The sequence below is a fragment of the Cervus canadensis genome, chromosome 21 (genome assembly GCF_019320065.1).
Source record: "Cervus canadensis isolate Bull #8, Minnesota chromosome 21, ASM1932006v1, whole genome shotgun sequence".
NCBI lineage: Eukaryota > Metazoa > Chordata > Mammalia > Artiodactyla > Cervidae > Cervus > Cervus canadensis.
Window position 1 is genome coordinate 14,428,444 of NC_057406.1, and position 13,735 is coordinate 14,442,178.

The window sequence follows — 13,735 nt, forward strand, 5'->3', positions numbered from 1 at the left end:
ATCCCAAAGTCCATGGATGCTCAAGTCCGAGTGTAAAATGGCTTAGTATTTGTATATAACAGATGCACATCCTCCTGTGCACCTTAAATCATCTCTAGATTTCTTATAGTAACTAACACAATGCTAATATAGTGTAAATGTTATGTGAATAGTTGCCAGTGCATGACACAATCAAGTTTTGCTTTTTGGAACTTTCTGGAGTTTTTAAAAAATGTTTTTTTATCTGCGGTTGGCTGAATCCATGAATGTGGATTGGACATGGAAGCCTGACTATAATTGCGATACTGTTGTTTAGTCGCTCAGTCCTGTCTGACTCTTTGCAATCCCGTGGACTGTATCCTGCCAGGCTCCTCCGTCCATGGGGATTCTCCAGGCAAGAATACTGGAGTGAGTTTCCATGCCTTCCTCCAGGGGATCTTCCCGACCCAGGGATCAAACCTGCATCCATGTGGAAGCTGGAGCTGAAATACCAGTCCCACCCCCCAGCCAAAGTGAAATGAATTAAGCCACTTCTCTCTGCTGCTCTGTGCCCAGCACTGGCTCCACCTCCCATCTGGACAGTGTCCATCTCCCCGCTGGCCAGAGCAGGAGAGTTCTTCCAGCTTATAAGGATCAAGAGAGCCTAGGGTAGGACATTAAATTTCCAGACTGAGGCCTCTGGAATCTCCCCTGCAGCCCATTCTCTGAATAGAACCATTTCATTGGCAGGAGACAAGAGAGCAGCCAGGGGTTACTGGCTGGAAGCCTCTTGGTGATGCCAAAGGTCCCAAGCTTCAGAGGAGTTTCTGACAGTGTTCTAAGAGTCCACTCCTGCCATCTCTGAAATCTGGGACTCGGAAGGGGTCCCCAGGGTCATCTGCCCCCTCATTCCTCCTCCAACCTGCCTCAGAGGGACATTAGTTATTTAGTGTTAGATGCTCAGTAGTGTCCCACTCTTGGCGACCCCATGGACTGTAGCTGGCCAGGTTCCTTGTCCATGGAATTCTCCAGGCGAGAATACTGGAGTGGGTAGCCATTTCCTCCTCCAGGGGGTCTTCCTGACCCAGAACCTGGGTCTCCTGCATTCCAGGCAGATTCTTTACCATCTTAACCACCAGGGATGTCAGATGGCTGAGTGTCTCTTATTCCCCTTGATATTCTGAGAAGATATTCTAAACTTCTCCCCTAATCCATTTTTGGCCTTTTCCATTAGGCAATTCTTTTTCATGTCAAACTGGCTTTTAGCAGTCACATGATTTTAAAGCATGTGGTTGCATTCATGCAACCTATCAGAGACAAGATCAGGAAAGCTTCCAGGAAGATACATTTCCTCCTGCCCCATTTAGCAGGGCTATTCTGGTCTGGGAGTAGGGGGAGGCGAGGATTCTATCATTGAACCACCAATGTCTTGAAGGCTATTCTAGTCTGAGCTGGTAATTGCAAAGCAATGAACTCTGAAAGTAAATAGCCAGAGTCCTCATTCAATGGAAATGTTTTTCCTTTAAGTTTACTCCAAAAACCACTACAATACTGTAAAGTAATTAGCCTCCAATTAAAATAAATAAATGGATTGAAAACAATTACTCCTCAAGGGCTTCCCTGGCAGCTCAGATGGTAAAGATGCAATGTAGGAAACCTGGGTTTGATCCCTGGATTAGGAAGATCCCTGGAGGAAGTCATGGTAACCCATTTCCGTATTCTTGCCTAGAGAATTCCATGGACAGAGGAGCCTGGTGGGCTCTAGTCCTTGGGGTCGCAAAGACTCAGACATGACTGAAGAGACTCAGCACACACATGCATGACCAAGTAGGTGCTTCCCCAATGGCTCATGGGGGAAAATCCACCTGCAATGCAGGAGACAGAGGAGACGTGTGTTCAGTTCCTGGGTGGGGAAGATCCCCTGGAGAAGGAAATGACAACCCACTCCAGAGAATTCTTACCCAGAGAATCCTATTGACAGAGGAGCCTGGTGGGCTATAATCCAAAGGGTCTCAAAGAATCGGACACGACTGAGCAACTGAGCATGCACATACATGACCAAGCTTGCCTCCCAAGCATAATGACCAGTCAAGTGAGACTTGGCTCCAAACCCCATGGGTCTGAGCCTTTTTCCCATCACAATAGGATTAGAATGTGCTTAGCTTCTGTTACCACTATTGGAACCAGATTTGCTTTCTCACCACTGAATCCCTTTTAAGAATGGCCAAGGGCCTGTGGGATTTATCATTTATCACTTCTTTCAAGGGTTTTGACTCTGATCTGGGGATAATTCGGTGTGTTTGAAAGAGGAATAAGCCTTTTGTCTAATCCAGGGAACAAAGTACGGAATCCAGCAGCCGGAAGTCCAGGGTTTATTTTTCTTAGGCAAACCCGTGAATTTATCATCACTTCAAGGGAGGAACAAAGACGGGGATTCAGGAAGCTGGTTCCAGCTGTCAGCCACTCATTTTTAAGAATTAAAAAAGAAGAACAAACGACCACCAGGCTGATGAAGTCCTGGTGAGCCAGATCCTGTCCCAGCAGACAAGAGGAGACAGGCGTCCCTCATCTTGGGCTGGTGTTGTGAGTTTCCTGCCCGGGTCCCAGCTCCCAGAACCATGGCCTGGACTGGACCTCCTACCTTAATGAGCTCTTGATGTTCTGCAAGGACTTAATATAGCACCAGAAAGGGAGGACAGGCTGTCAGACATCTGATTGCCCTTCTGAGGAGGTTTGAGGAGCTTAAGACGAATCAATGAAAAATATGTGCATTTCAGCTCCATTCAGAAGCCGTGTGGATTTACCCCCAGTCAAAAAAACTATGGGCTTTTCTTGAACTTTAACGGGTAGATGGCAGTATCTGAAGTTGAGCTCTAGCCAGGATGATATTTTATCATTTCCATGATTACTGATTTTCATAAATGTAATGTCCCCTATGTGTTTCTGGCTTATGCTAATGACATAATGTGCCAAAGTGCTATGCATTTTAACCCATTGTTTCAAATGCTGCTGCTGCTGCTAAGTCGCTTCAGTCGTGTGCAACTCTGTGCGACCCCATAGACGGCAGCCCACCAGGCTCCTCCGTCCCTGGGATTCTCCAGGCAAGAACACTAGAGTGGGTTGCCATTGCCTTCTCCCATTGTTTCAAATATTATTGGTTTAAAATACCTATTCTAGGGCTCCCCAGGTGGCGAAATGTAAAAGAATTCACCTGTCAATGCAGGAGACACAAGAGACATGGGTTCAATCCCTGGGAAGATCCCTTGGAGGGAGAAAATGACAACCCACTCCAGTATTCTTGCCTACAGAATCCCATGGACAGAGGAGCCTGGCGGGCTACAGTTCATGGGGTCTCAAAAGAGTCTGATATGACTAAAGTGACTAAACACAGACACATATATAGAGCAACCCCTGAAGAAGTTATTAACTTGGCAGCTTCCAGGCAGGCAGGGAAAATCCTTAAGAATCTTTGAGTCTATCAAGAAAGCTTCTTGGAGTACCATTGCATTACACACCTCAGGGACATCATGCAGATAGAATGAAGTGAAGTTGTGCAACATGGTGGCCTTGGCCTCCCAGTATGTGTGGGACTTCAAAAGCCACTTGAGCAATGGAAGAGAGAGAGAAAAAAAAGATGGAAAGAAAGCGAGATCATCTGGGGTATGTATACTTGTGCAGGTAACTCACAAATGAATGAGGCAGGGTTGTCTATTGATAAAGGAAAAAGTACCTTGTCTCAACTCACTTTGGTCAGAACTTTTGCAGAGTTCCAGGACCAGATTTCTGTGAAACTGTTTCAGTCTGCAACTAGGACCAAAGAGGAGAAGGTGGAGAAACGGGAACTGCTTTCCTCGGAGTAACAGAGGCCAAAAGTATGACTCAACAACGTGATCAAACCCAGGAAAGGTCATTTTCCAGACTCTGGTGACCAGCTGTCCTTTAACTCCCATGACTGCAAAACAAGGTTTTAACTCATGGCAATTTGTGACTCATTTTAGAAAGCTGTTCTGCCTGGTTGACCCCATACCAGTGTATTTATACCCAAGTTAGCTCCTTAAAAGGATTGGAGGAGGCAGCATTTGAATTTTTTCAACAAGCATGCAGCTAAAGAACACTGAATCCAGACTACCAGATTGCTGACCATAGACTTGTTGAAGAGGAAGGAGCTTTGGGTAGCAGGTATGTCCTATCTATCCACTGTATAGATGCAAACTCAGAGCTTAAGAGGTAAAATAACCACACTGAAATCACGTAATGAATTGGCTTTACTCTATTTTCTTCCCAGAGAGAAAGCCCAAATCATTCCAGGATTCTCTATTTGATATCCATGAACCCCTAAGAGGTCCCCAAATCCCCTTGAATGTGTGTATAAAATTTCACATGTCTCTGAAAGTCTGCTACTAAGTGGTTTAGACCAGGGCATCTGTACTGGGTATTAACATATCCCAACGCCTCCATACTGGTTCCAAATCCTACTAATGCCCCACAATCCCAGCTGTTCTCTAGCTGGCCTCTCTCTAGGAACCCTCCAGATGTCCGCGTAATGTGGCAAAAAGTTAGTGTCTGGCTCCACCGGGGCCCTTTAGGACCCTTCCCTCTGCGAAGTGGGACCTTGCTCCATGTTTAGCATTTTAAAAAATGACCATGGTGTGTGCGCGCATGTGTGTGCTCCCATGTATGCACTTTTCTGCAATGAGGCCATGTAGAAGCTTCAGTTAGTTTTCTCAAGAGGTCTTTGAACCCCCAAAGATGGGGACCCATGGTGCCAAGACTACAATTTCATTATGACTCTGGCTCTGTTCCCAGTGCCTCATAGCAGACTCAGGTCTTTGAATTTGCATGTAGCATGCCTTGCCAAAGTTTCCAAAAAGGGTCCGGCATGTCAAGAGTTCAAAAATAGTATGTACACAAGTCGCTATTCCTGTGGTCTTCTCCCGCTGGGACTGATGGGGAAGTGTAAGGAGTCCTGGGTTACCAGTGAAATGTATTTGATCATATTTTTTTCCAGTAAACATTTATTTGCAGCTGAGAGAAGCCCTTTTCGGCTATAGCAAGACCATGTGCCTGTCCGGGACATGGACATGGACAGGGTATCATAACAAATACCCTGCATCAGGCATCTGCATCAGATGCCTGTCTCCTATTTGGAGAAACATCAGTGCAATCAGGAGCCCAGTTGAACACAATTAAATATATATTTAGCACATTTGGGGGGTGTCAGAATGGAGAGGCTTGAAGAATCAATAGTCATAGATATGTTTTATTCTCCTGCTGTGTCAAGTCTTTGGTTAGACTCTAAGAATGAGCTCTGGAATCAGAACTGAACAGATTTAAAATGCATCTGGGCTGAATTCCTTATTTAAGAACAGGGAAACTGCGTAGGTTTCCCTGGTGACTCAGACAGTAAAGAATCTGCCTGCGATGCAGGAGACACAGGTTCGATCCCTGGGTCAGGAAGATCCTCTAGAGAAGGAAATGGCAACCCACTCTAGTATTCTTGCCTGGAGAATTCCATGGACAGAGGAGACTGACGGACTTCAGTCCATGGGGTTGCAGAGTAGGACACGACTGAGCAATGAACACATGCAGACTGTCTAGTGTTCTTTGTCTGGAATTTTGGGACATTAAAGAGACTTAGAGGTGAGTTCCCTGGAGGTCCAGTGGTTAGGACTTGGTGCTTTTGCTTCCGAAGGCCCAGGGTTCAATCCCTGGTCAGGGAACTAAGATCCTGCAAGCTGAGTGGCATGGTCAAATAAAAAAGAGAGAGTGAGAGAGAATTAGAGGTTATTTGGTCCCAACTTCTCCTTACATAGATGAGAAAACATATTTGCCAAGGCAAGCATGGCATATCGGCTGAAAAATCAAAGAAAGAATTGAAGCTTAGTTCTTTTGATTCTCTGAGTAGTTCTCTTTGTCACACCCTAATGGGATCTTGTCCTGCTTGGGGGGTAATGGGGCCAGAAATTGGAGAGCCATGGACACCCAGAGATGAGGGCAGAGAAAGGACTGAAAACAGTACATTTCCTTGATCCGTCTCAAAGTTTTGCCCAAGACTGGTCCCATCTGAGTCCCAACCCAATGGATAACAGACTTGGGTAGACACCTGAGTTTCAGTGAATCCCAGTGCTATTCTCAATCCTAAGCTAATACTTACTTACCTCTCAAGTTGTCATAATAGGGAATGGAATTCTTTGTAAAGCATCTCCCCTTATGCCTGGTATGGAGTATGGATGCAGCTAACCTCTGTCCCCATGATCTTGCATATTCCCTTTCCTCTTTTTTTTTTTTTATTTTTTTAATATTAGTTCCTTGACTGGGGATGGAACCCATGCCTCCTGCATTGGGAGTGCAGAGTCTTAACCACTGGGCCACCAGGGAAGCCCCTCCCTTCCCTCTTGATGTGTCAAAGTTAAGTCTATTTCTTCAACAAATAAAAGCAGAGGAGTACACTTTAGCAAGGACATCCCTAGAAAATTGGAATTGTTGGCTTTGAACTCAGTAAAGGTTTGCAAAAAATGTTGTCATCGTTAAACTTCCCAAAGTAAAATCCTAGGAAGAGAAGCTTTTTGAAGTCACTTTATCATCTCCCATCAAAACGTATTTCCTTTTCATTTACAAACTTCATTTCTAGGAAAGTATCCTGAGGAAATAGGGCCTCCCCAGTGGCTCAGCAGGTAAAGAATCCGCCTGTAACGCAGGAGACCCAGGACATACGAGTTCGATCCCTGGGTCAGGAAGATCCCCTGGAGGAGAAAATGGCAACCCCCTCCAGTATTCTAGTCTGGGAAATCCCATGGATAGAGAAGCCAGGCAGGCTAAACACAGCCCATGGGGTCACAAAGAGTCAGACATAGCTGAGCACAAGCCCGGATGGATCCTGAGGAGATAACCATTGTTGTTTATGAAAGAAAACCAAAACCATCCAGCAATTGGACTGGCACCAATTTCACAACAGATTGGTGACGTCAAATACGGTGACCCATATAGAACAATACTGCACAGCCTCTTCAAACTGGGTTATTGAGAAATGTTTATAGATAAGTTGCAATGATTAAAAGAATGGATGCTATAGAACAGTATATGTTGTATGATGCCAAAAAATATTTTATCTATACTTGCAAATGACATCTATGCATAGATTGAAGTCACAAAGAAGACAAGCCACATCATCAACAGCAAACTGTCTTGGGTTCTGTGGATTGTAGGTGATCAGCTGTCCCCCGTGTGCTGTTAGATGTGCGGCAGAGGCCAGGCTCTGGTTAGTCACAGTATGTCATTTTATTCATAAGTATATTAAAAAGCAGAGACATCACTTTGCCAACAAAAGTCCGTATAGTCAAAGTTATGATTTTTTTCCAGCAGTCACGTACAGATGTGAGTGTTGGAGCATAAAGAAGGCTGAGTGCTAAAGAATTGCTGCTTTCAAAGTGTGGTGCTGGAGAAGACTCTTGAGAGTCCCTTGGACAGCAAGGAGATCAAACCAGTTAGTTCCAGAGGAAATCAACCCTGAATATTCATCAGAAGGACTGATGCTGAAGCTGAAGCTCCAATACTTTGGCCTGCTATGTGAAAAGCCAATTCATTGGAAAAGACACTGATGCTGGGAAAAATTGAGGGCAAGAGAAGGGTGACAGAGGATGAGGTGCTTAGATAGCATCACTGACTCAATGGACATGAGCTTGAACAAACTCTGGGAGATAGTGAAGGACAGGGAAGCCTGGCATGCTGCAGTCCATGGGGTCACAAAGCTTAGCGACTGAACAGCAACAGCATCACAGGACAATGACATTTCCTAGCCTCCTTGCTTATAGGTTAGCCATGAGAGTAACTCTGGACAATGGAATGTAGGAAAAATGATGTAGACCTGTCTTTTTTTTTTTTAATTAATTAATTTATTTATTTTTGTCATACATTGATATGAATCAGCCATAAATTAGAAAACCCCACCCCACCCAACCCAGTTCGTTGGCTGGTCGATGATGCAACAGGTCCAGCTAAACACTCAGGGGCCCTGGGGACAGCATTCCCTCAAGATGGGAGCATCCTGGATCCCTGAGTCACTGCCTGAAGGGGAGTCACCAAAGAAAGCCATCCACCAGGAACGTCTTTGTTCAACTTGGTGTGAAGTTGAAAAAATGAGAAATACATTTTTTACTCTGTTAATCCACTGTGATTTTGAGGTTGTTACAGGAGCTAATGACAATTACCCTGACTTAGCACATGTTTTTTCACTTTTCTACATTAAATATATGTCTTTTGAAATTAGCAAACAAGCTATTAAAAGAATGTAACTGCCCATCCCTCTCTTTGTGCATGACACCTGCTGCTTTAAAGCATTCAGGAAAATCTGCATTTTTTTGTTTTTTTAATATTGGCTGTGCTGGGTCTTCGTTGTGGCATGTAGGCTTTTCATTGTGGTGCGTGTGGGGGCTTCTTCTTTAGTTACAGTGCACAGACTTCTCCAGTTGTGGAGCACAGGCTCCAGAGCATGCAAGCTCAGTAGTTGTGGTGCAATTGGGCTTAGTTGCCCTTCAACATGTGGAATCTTAGTTTCTTGACCAGGGGTCGAACCTGTGTCCCCTTCATTGGAAGGCCAATTCTTAACCACAGGATCACCAGGAAAGTCCCAAGATCTGCCTCTTTGGAAGGGATAAACAACTTCCCACCCTCTCATGCCCCACTCAAATACACTGCCCTGGAAATATTTTGGCAAATTGGTCATTCTTTTGCATTTTACAGTTATACCTTATTTGAAGACTTAAACTGTTTTTACCAGAAACTTGGGTGAAGGACAGGACTGCAAAGCCCCTGACAGCCTATTCAAGGAAATCAGACACTGGCTTGGGTCCTGTGTTTGGCCTGGGGCCCAGCATATGGTTTTGGAAAAGAGGTATTTGCTGTGGCTGGTTCTCAATCAGCAGTTCATTCAAGCTTTGTGAGTCACTCGATGTGAACATGAAAGTGGCCACTATGGAACAACTGGGCCAGTAAGAGGTGAGGCTGGGGTGGGAGGCAGGTGGCCCTCACCTGTGCTTGGCCTGCCTGTCCTCCAGGAAGAGTCACAGTCTCCAGGCTCTTCCTTTGCTATTTGCAATGCACACACCTGAGAATGGACTTGGGTTCATTGAGACCGAAGTCTTCTTTCAGAGTCAGGGCAGGATGCTGGCTGCTCCATTCATGCCCTGGAGTCAGTATAGGTCCCACCTCTCAGATGGACATTGTCACTTGAGGACCCCGGTCTCCTTGACTCCCCACCCCTTTGCTTCACCCTTCTGCCTTCAAGGGTCCCAGAGGCCATGCCAAATCTGGTTGATCCTGCCTTTCTCTCTCTCTCTCAACCTCTCTCTCTTCTTTCTATATGCACACATAGACACACACAGACACACAGACACACACACAGAGTTTAAGCCTCCACTTAAGATCACCAGTCCACCAGAACAAGTTCTTATTTTAAGTGTACACTTGCTACTCCCTCTGTTTCTTGTAACTGTACCTGTGGCTGCTTTTTCAGAAATTCTGCCTGTGTTCATGACCAAGTGACTTCAAAGATGCTGAGGAGTTTGGCGACAAGTCCTTTTGTGTGGCTTCCACCAGGTAAGATTTTATCTGAAGAGACTTTTCACCAAAGACTCCCATTCAAAGGGGCAGAAGAGAGCCTGTGTGGTGTAGAATCTGAGTTTGGATGGATGAGAGATGGAAAAGTGCTCATGTGTCTGAGCAGTGAGTTCCTTGGTGAGCCATGTTGGCTACTAGGCTCTGCTCTTGGGAACAGGGAGATCCCTTCTCTTCCATGGACCCATCTTAGGAAGTTAATGGGAAAGGCATCCCTTTGGGGGGTCCACACCAGTTCAGCAGCCTCTTTCTAGGTGGTGCTAGTCACTCAAGGGTTTCCTTTTGGACTTAGAAAGCTCAGCTGTTTGTTGGTGGGCTGTCATCAGAGCTGAGTCTTTCCAGGTCTTGAATCGGCTTCCTTTCTTCTTCATCCTCTTCATTCTCAGCAGGTAGTCACCACCCAATGGCAAAGACAACTCCAAACCTCTCCAGGGACTCTGGTCCTCAGCTTTCATGACCCAAGGGAAGATTGTTCCCTGCTCTTTTTCCAAAGTCTACCCACCTGACCACAGAGAAGGTTCTGATTGTCCCTCTTTGGGTTACGTGCCCATTTCTGGGAGTTCACTCTGGCCCACGAGCTGAAGTATTGCAACAGGCAGGTCTGGGTCACCACGCACCCCTTTGGCAGAGAGCAGGATGGGTTTCCCAAGTGGCTTAGTAGTAGTAAGTAAGGAACCCTCCTGCCAGTGTAGGAGACACAGGTTTGATCCCTGGATTGGGAAGATCCCCTGGAGAAGGGAATGGCTACCCGCTCCAGTATTCTTGCCTGGGAAATCCTAGGACAAAGCAGCCTGGTGGGCTTGTCCATGGGGTTGCAAAGAGTTGGACCCGTCTTAATGACTTAACAACAACAACAACAAAGGATGGGTGGATGGGTGTTGGGCCACCCTACCTGAACCACTTATAATAGATTCTCACAGAAAAGAAGGTTTCTGTCACAGGAGAGCAATGAAAGAGTTCTGGGAAGGCAACCACAATACTCACATTTTGTGTGTTAAACACAAGTAAACGTTGTGGACGTGGACGTTTCAGAAAATTCTGTGACATGTGGGATTGCCATTTGAGTTACAAATCTATGGAAAATACTTATTATTTTTATGAAACTACTCTTTCAAATGCTGTAGGTCTTAATCTCACTTTCTTCTTTGTTTCTCCCCTTAGCAAAAATTCCACAGATGTTTGTATTCAGGCTTAAATTTCATTCATTCTGATGTGCTCCGTCATGCCGCCTGGGAATGAGACTCTCTTTCTTATGTGCTTTTCTGTGATTTGGCAAAATCTAGGAATAAGTGTCTTGCTTTTCTCTTTCTTGCTATGGGAGAGTTGAAAGAAGTAGCCTTTGTCCAAAAAATTACTTTTTCTCTTTTATTTTTAAAAAGGACATAAAAGAACATCAACTTGGCCCAAGAATCCAGAGTCATCTCTATTCCCTTTTCTTATTGCTTTCTTTCTCTCTCTCATATTTCCAAATCTAATTGTTTTCTGGTGCCATTTTCAACTAATTCCTCCTGTTTTCTTCCTGGCTTCAGAGAAGACCAAAGCCTAGGTCAAGGGCAAGTAAAATCAGGGCTCTCCACTCACATCCTCATCCTCCCAACATCAAGACCCTCTTTATTCTCTGTACAGTTGACTCAGGGCCCTGGTAGGACTGTTCTCAGGTGGAACTGCCACCTACGGAATGCCCAACTTCATGGGCATCATAAGAATGCATGTGTAAGCTAGAATATAGTGCATGTATGTGTGTGTGGTGGGGGGAATCAATTCTGTTGGGAAAAGAGAATAAAACTAGAAAACGCCAGGACACTCCATCTGTGCCTTGCACAGTGACCCCAAAGAAATGCCACAAACTACCAGCAACGAGTTTATCCCCAAGGCTCCTGGTTTTCTGCTCCACTAGTCCTTGGGAACACCTAATTTTGGCAAATTTTTCACTTCTTTATGATCAGAGATTCTAGACCAATGCTTGCTTAATTACTACCCATTTAGAGTACTAAGTATCCCACAAATGGCCTCACTGAAGCCTTTTAAGCATCTAATGGATTACATATTACCTTCATTTTATCAGAATGTAGAATAAGGCTTAAAAGAAGTTGTGTTACTTAAGCTCATACATCTAGTACATTGCAAAACTAGGTTTATTCCACTAGAGAGATAGGCAGAGACAGAAATACAGAGAGACTGGAAGAAATTGCTTCACACAGTTGTGGGGTCGGCAAGTTTGAAATTTCACTTTTGATTTTATGGCCTTCAGCTGATTGTAAATATTCATCACATCGATAAGATACCTTCATGGCAACATCTACTGTTTGACCAAACAGTTGAGCAACACAGCCCAGCCAAGTTGACCCATAAAATCACACACTTCTTCCCATCACACACTTCTCCCTCAGAGGGGATGTGCCCTAGGTAGCATAGTTACAAAGTGCATGCATATTATTTAGCCTGCTTTGAATTTAAAAGATGAAAAATCAGCTTTAAGGTGAGTTAAACCTCTGAAATGTTGACTTTTTGTTACTATGGCATAGCTTATTCTATACTGTGCAACTTAGATTCTCTTGGTTACAAGTAACAGAATACTTACACTATTTAAAAAAACCTGAAAGTCCACATGAGGCATCAATGATGATTTCAAGGACCTAGGTTTTCTCTTACTTCCGGCAGAGCGGTGTAGTAACTACTGAGAAACTGTTCATACTGTCAGTTTTGTGTGCTTCTCTTTGTGGGTATGAGGTGGCTGACAGCGGCAATCAGCAGTGTGGGCAGAAAAATATTCTCTGCAGACTGACTTAATCATTCTCAAGCTTGAGTACATATCACAATCACCCAGGGGTATTTGGAAACATGACCAATGCCCAAGCCGTAGCTCGGAGTGATTAAATCAGAATCTCTGGGGGATGGGAACAAGCATCGCCAAGCTTCCCAGGTGAGTCTGATGAATGGCCAGTAGTGAGAACCACAGGCCTAAACAGACCAGTCAGAACCTCCCTCTGGAACCTCGCTGAGAAGGTAAAGGGGAAACAACAAAGAGTCAATATATAGGAAACAGAGTATCTCTCTCTCTACTGTAAGTTTGAGGTTAAAATTGCAATGCTCCTGGCAGAGAACACTTGGTGATTTAAATATTTGTGCTGGACCAGGAGCGGTGGGATGGGGTGGGAGTGGGGTGAGGTTGAAGAGAGAGGGGATATGTGTACTTAAAGTTGATTCACTTTGTTCAGCAGCAGAAACGAGCAGAGCATTGTAAAGAACGATGTGTCTGTCTGACTGTATGGGTTTCATCTTCTTGAAAGCATGACCATACCATTCAGCTATATACCCCCAACTCCTATTAAGTGTCTGGAACATAATTAATGCTTAAATATTTTCTTGAATGAATGAATAGCAGCAAGTTGATCAGCCATTCAACTATGTGTATATAAATTCCGTGTTGGCAAAATAACCTGATGAATGTTTTATAGTCTGGAAAAAAATCATTTTTTTAACTTCAAAAATCACTTGTTTCCCAATCTAAGAATCTCATACTGTCGGGATGCTCCACTTTTTACTCAGGGCATCCTGGGAAACCTTGTAACAAAATGCATTAATATAAAGCATACCCCACTTTTCCCGTCTGAAAAATGTTGCAATTTAGGAGATTACATTCCCAACTAAATACTGGGCTTTAGATCAGAGCTAATGATTGACCACATGTCTTATAAGACATCATACAATAACAGCAAATGAATAGAATGATTGGAAACAGCAAAGGTATGTTTTCAATTGTATTGAATGGGTTTAAACTACGCTACAAAGAGTCACGCTTTTATAAAGGGTATGGTCATTTTATTTACTTTATTGGAACTCAGGGAACTTGTTTGAAGATGGTTGACAATGGTCCAGCGCGATACATCTAAAGTGTTTTGGCTGATGGCTTTTATTCCCCGTATATTTTTGTTTGAAGTGAGCAGATGCATTCAAAACTCTTCCACTGATTCTATAGCTGCTTCAAGCTTTGAAAAGGTTTTCAATGTGTGAACTTGCTACTGCTGAAGTTGCTGGTAATGATGATGGTGGTGATGGTAAAGATTTCTATTCTCACTGAAAATAACTTTCAAAACTAGAGGGGTGGGCTGAGGGGAGGGGAGGGAGGCTCAAGAGGGAGGGAATATATGCATAATTATGACTG

At 44.3% G+C, this 13,735-nt stretch overlaps 1 long non-coding RNA gene across 1 annotated transcript in view; it reads left to right on the forward strand.

Annotated features, from left to right (window-relative positions):
• Nucleotides 1–4,066: 4,066 nt before the first annotated feature.
• LOC122423624 overlaps nucleotides 4,067–13,735 on the forward strand; it is an 88,327-nt gene continuing 78,658 nt past the window's right edge. Inside the window, exons 1-2 of the long non-coding RNA XR_006264193.1 lie at nucleotides 4,067–4,137; nucleotides 9,470–9,552. This is a non-coding gene — a long non-coding RNA (uncharacterized LOC122423624). The remainder of the gene's footprint in view (nucleotides 4,138–9,469; nucleotides 9,553–13,735) is intronic.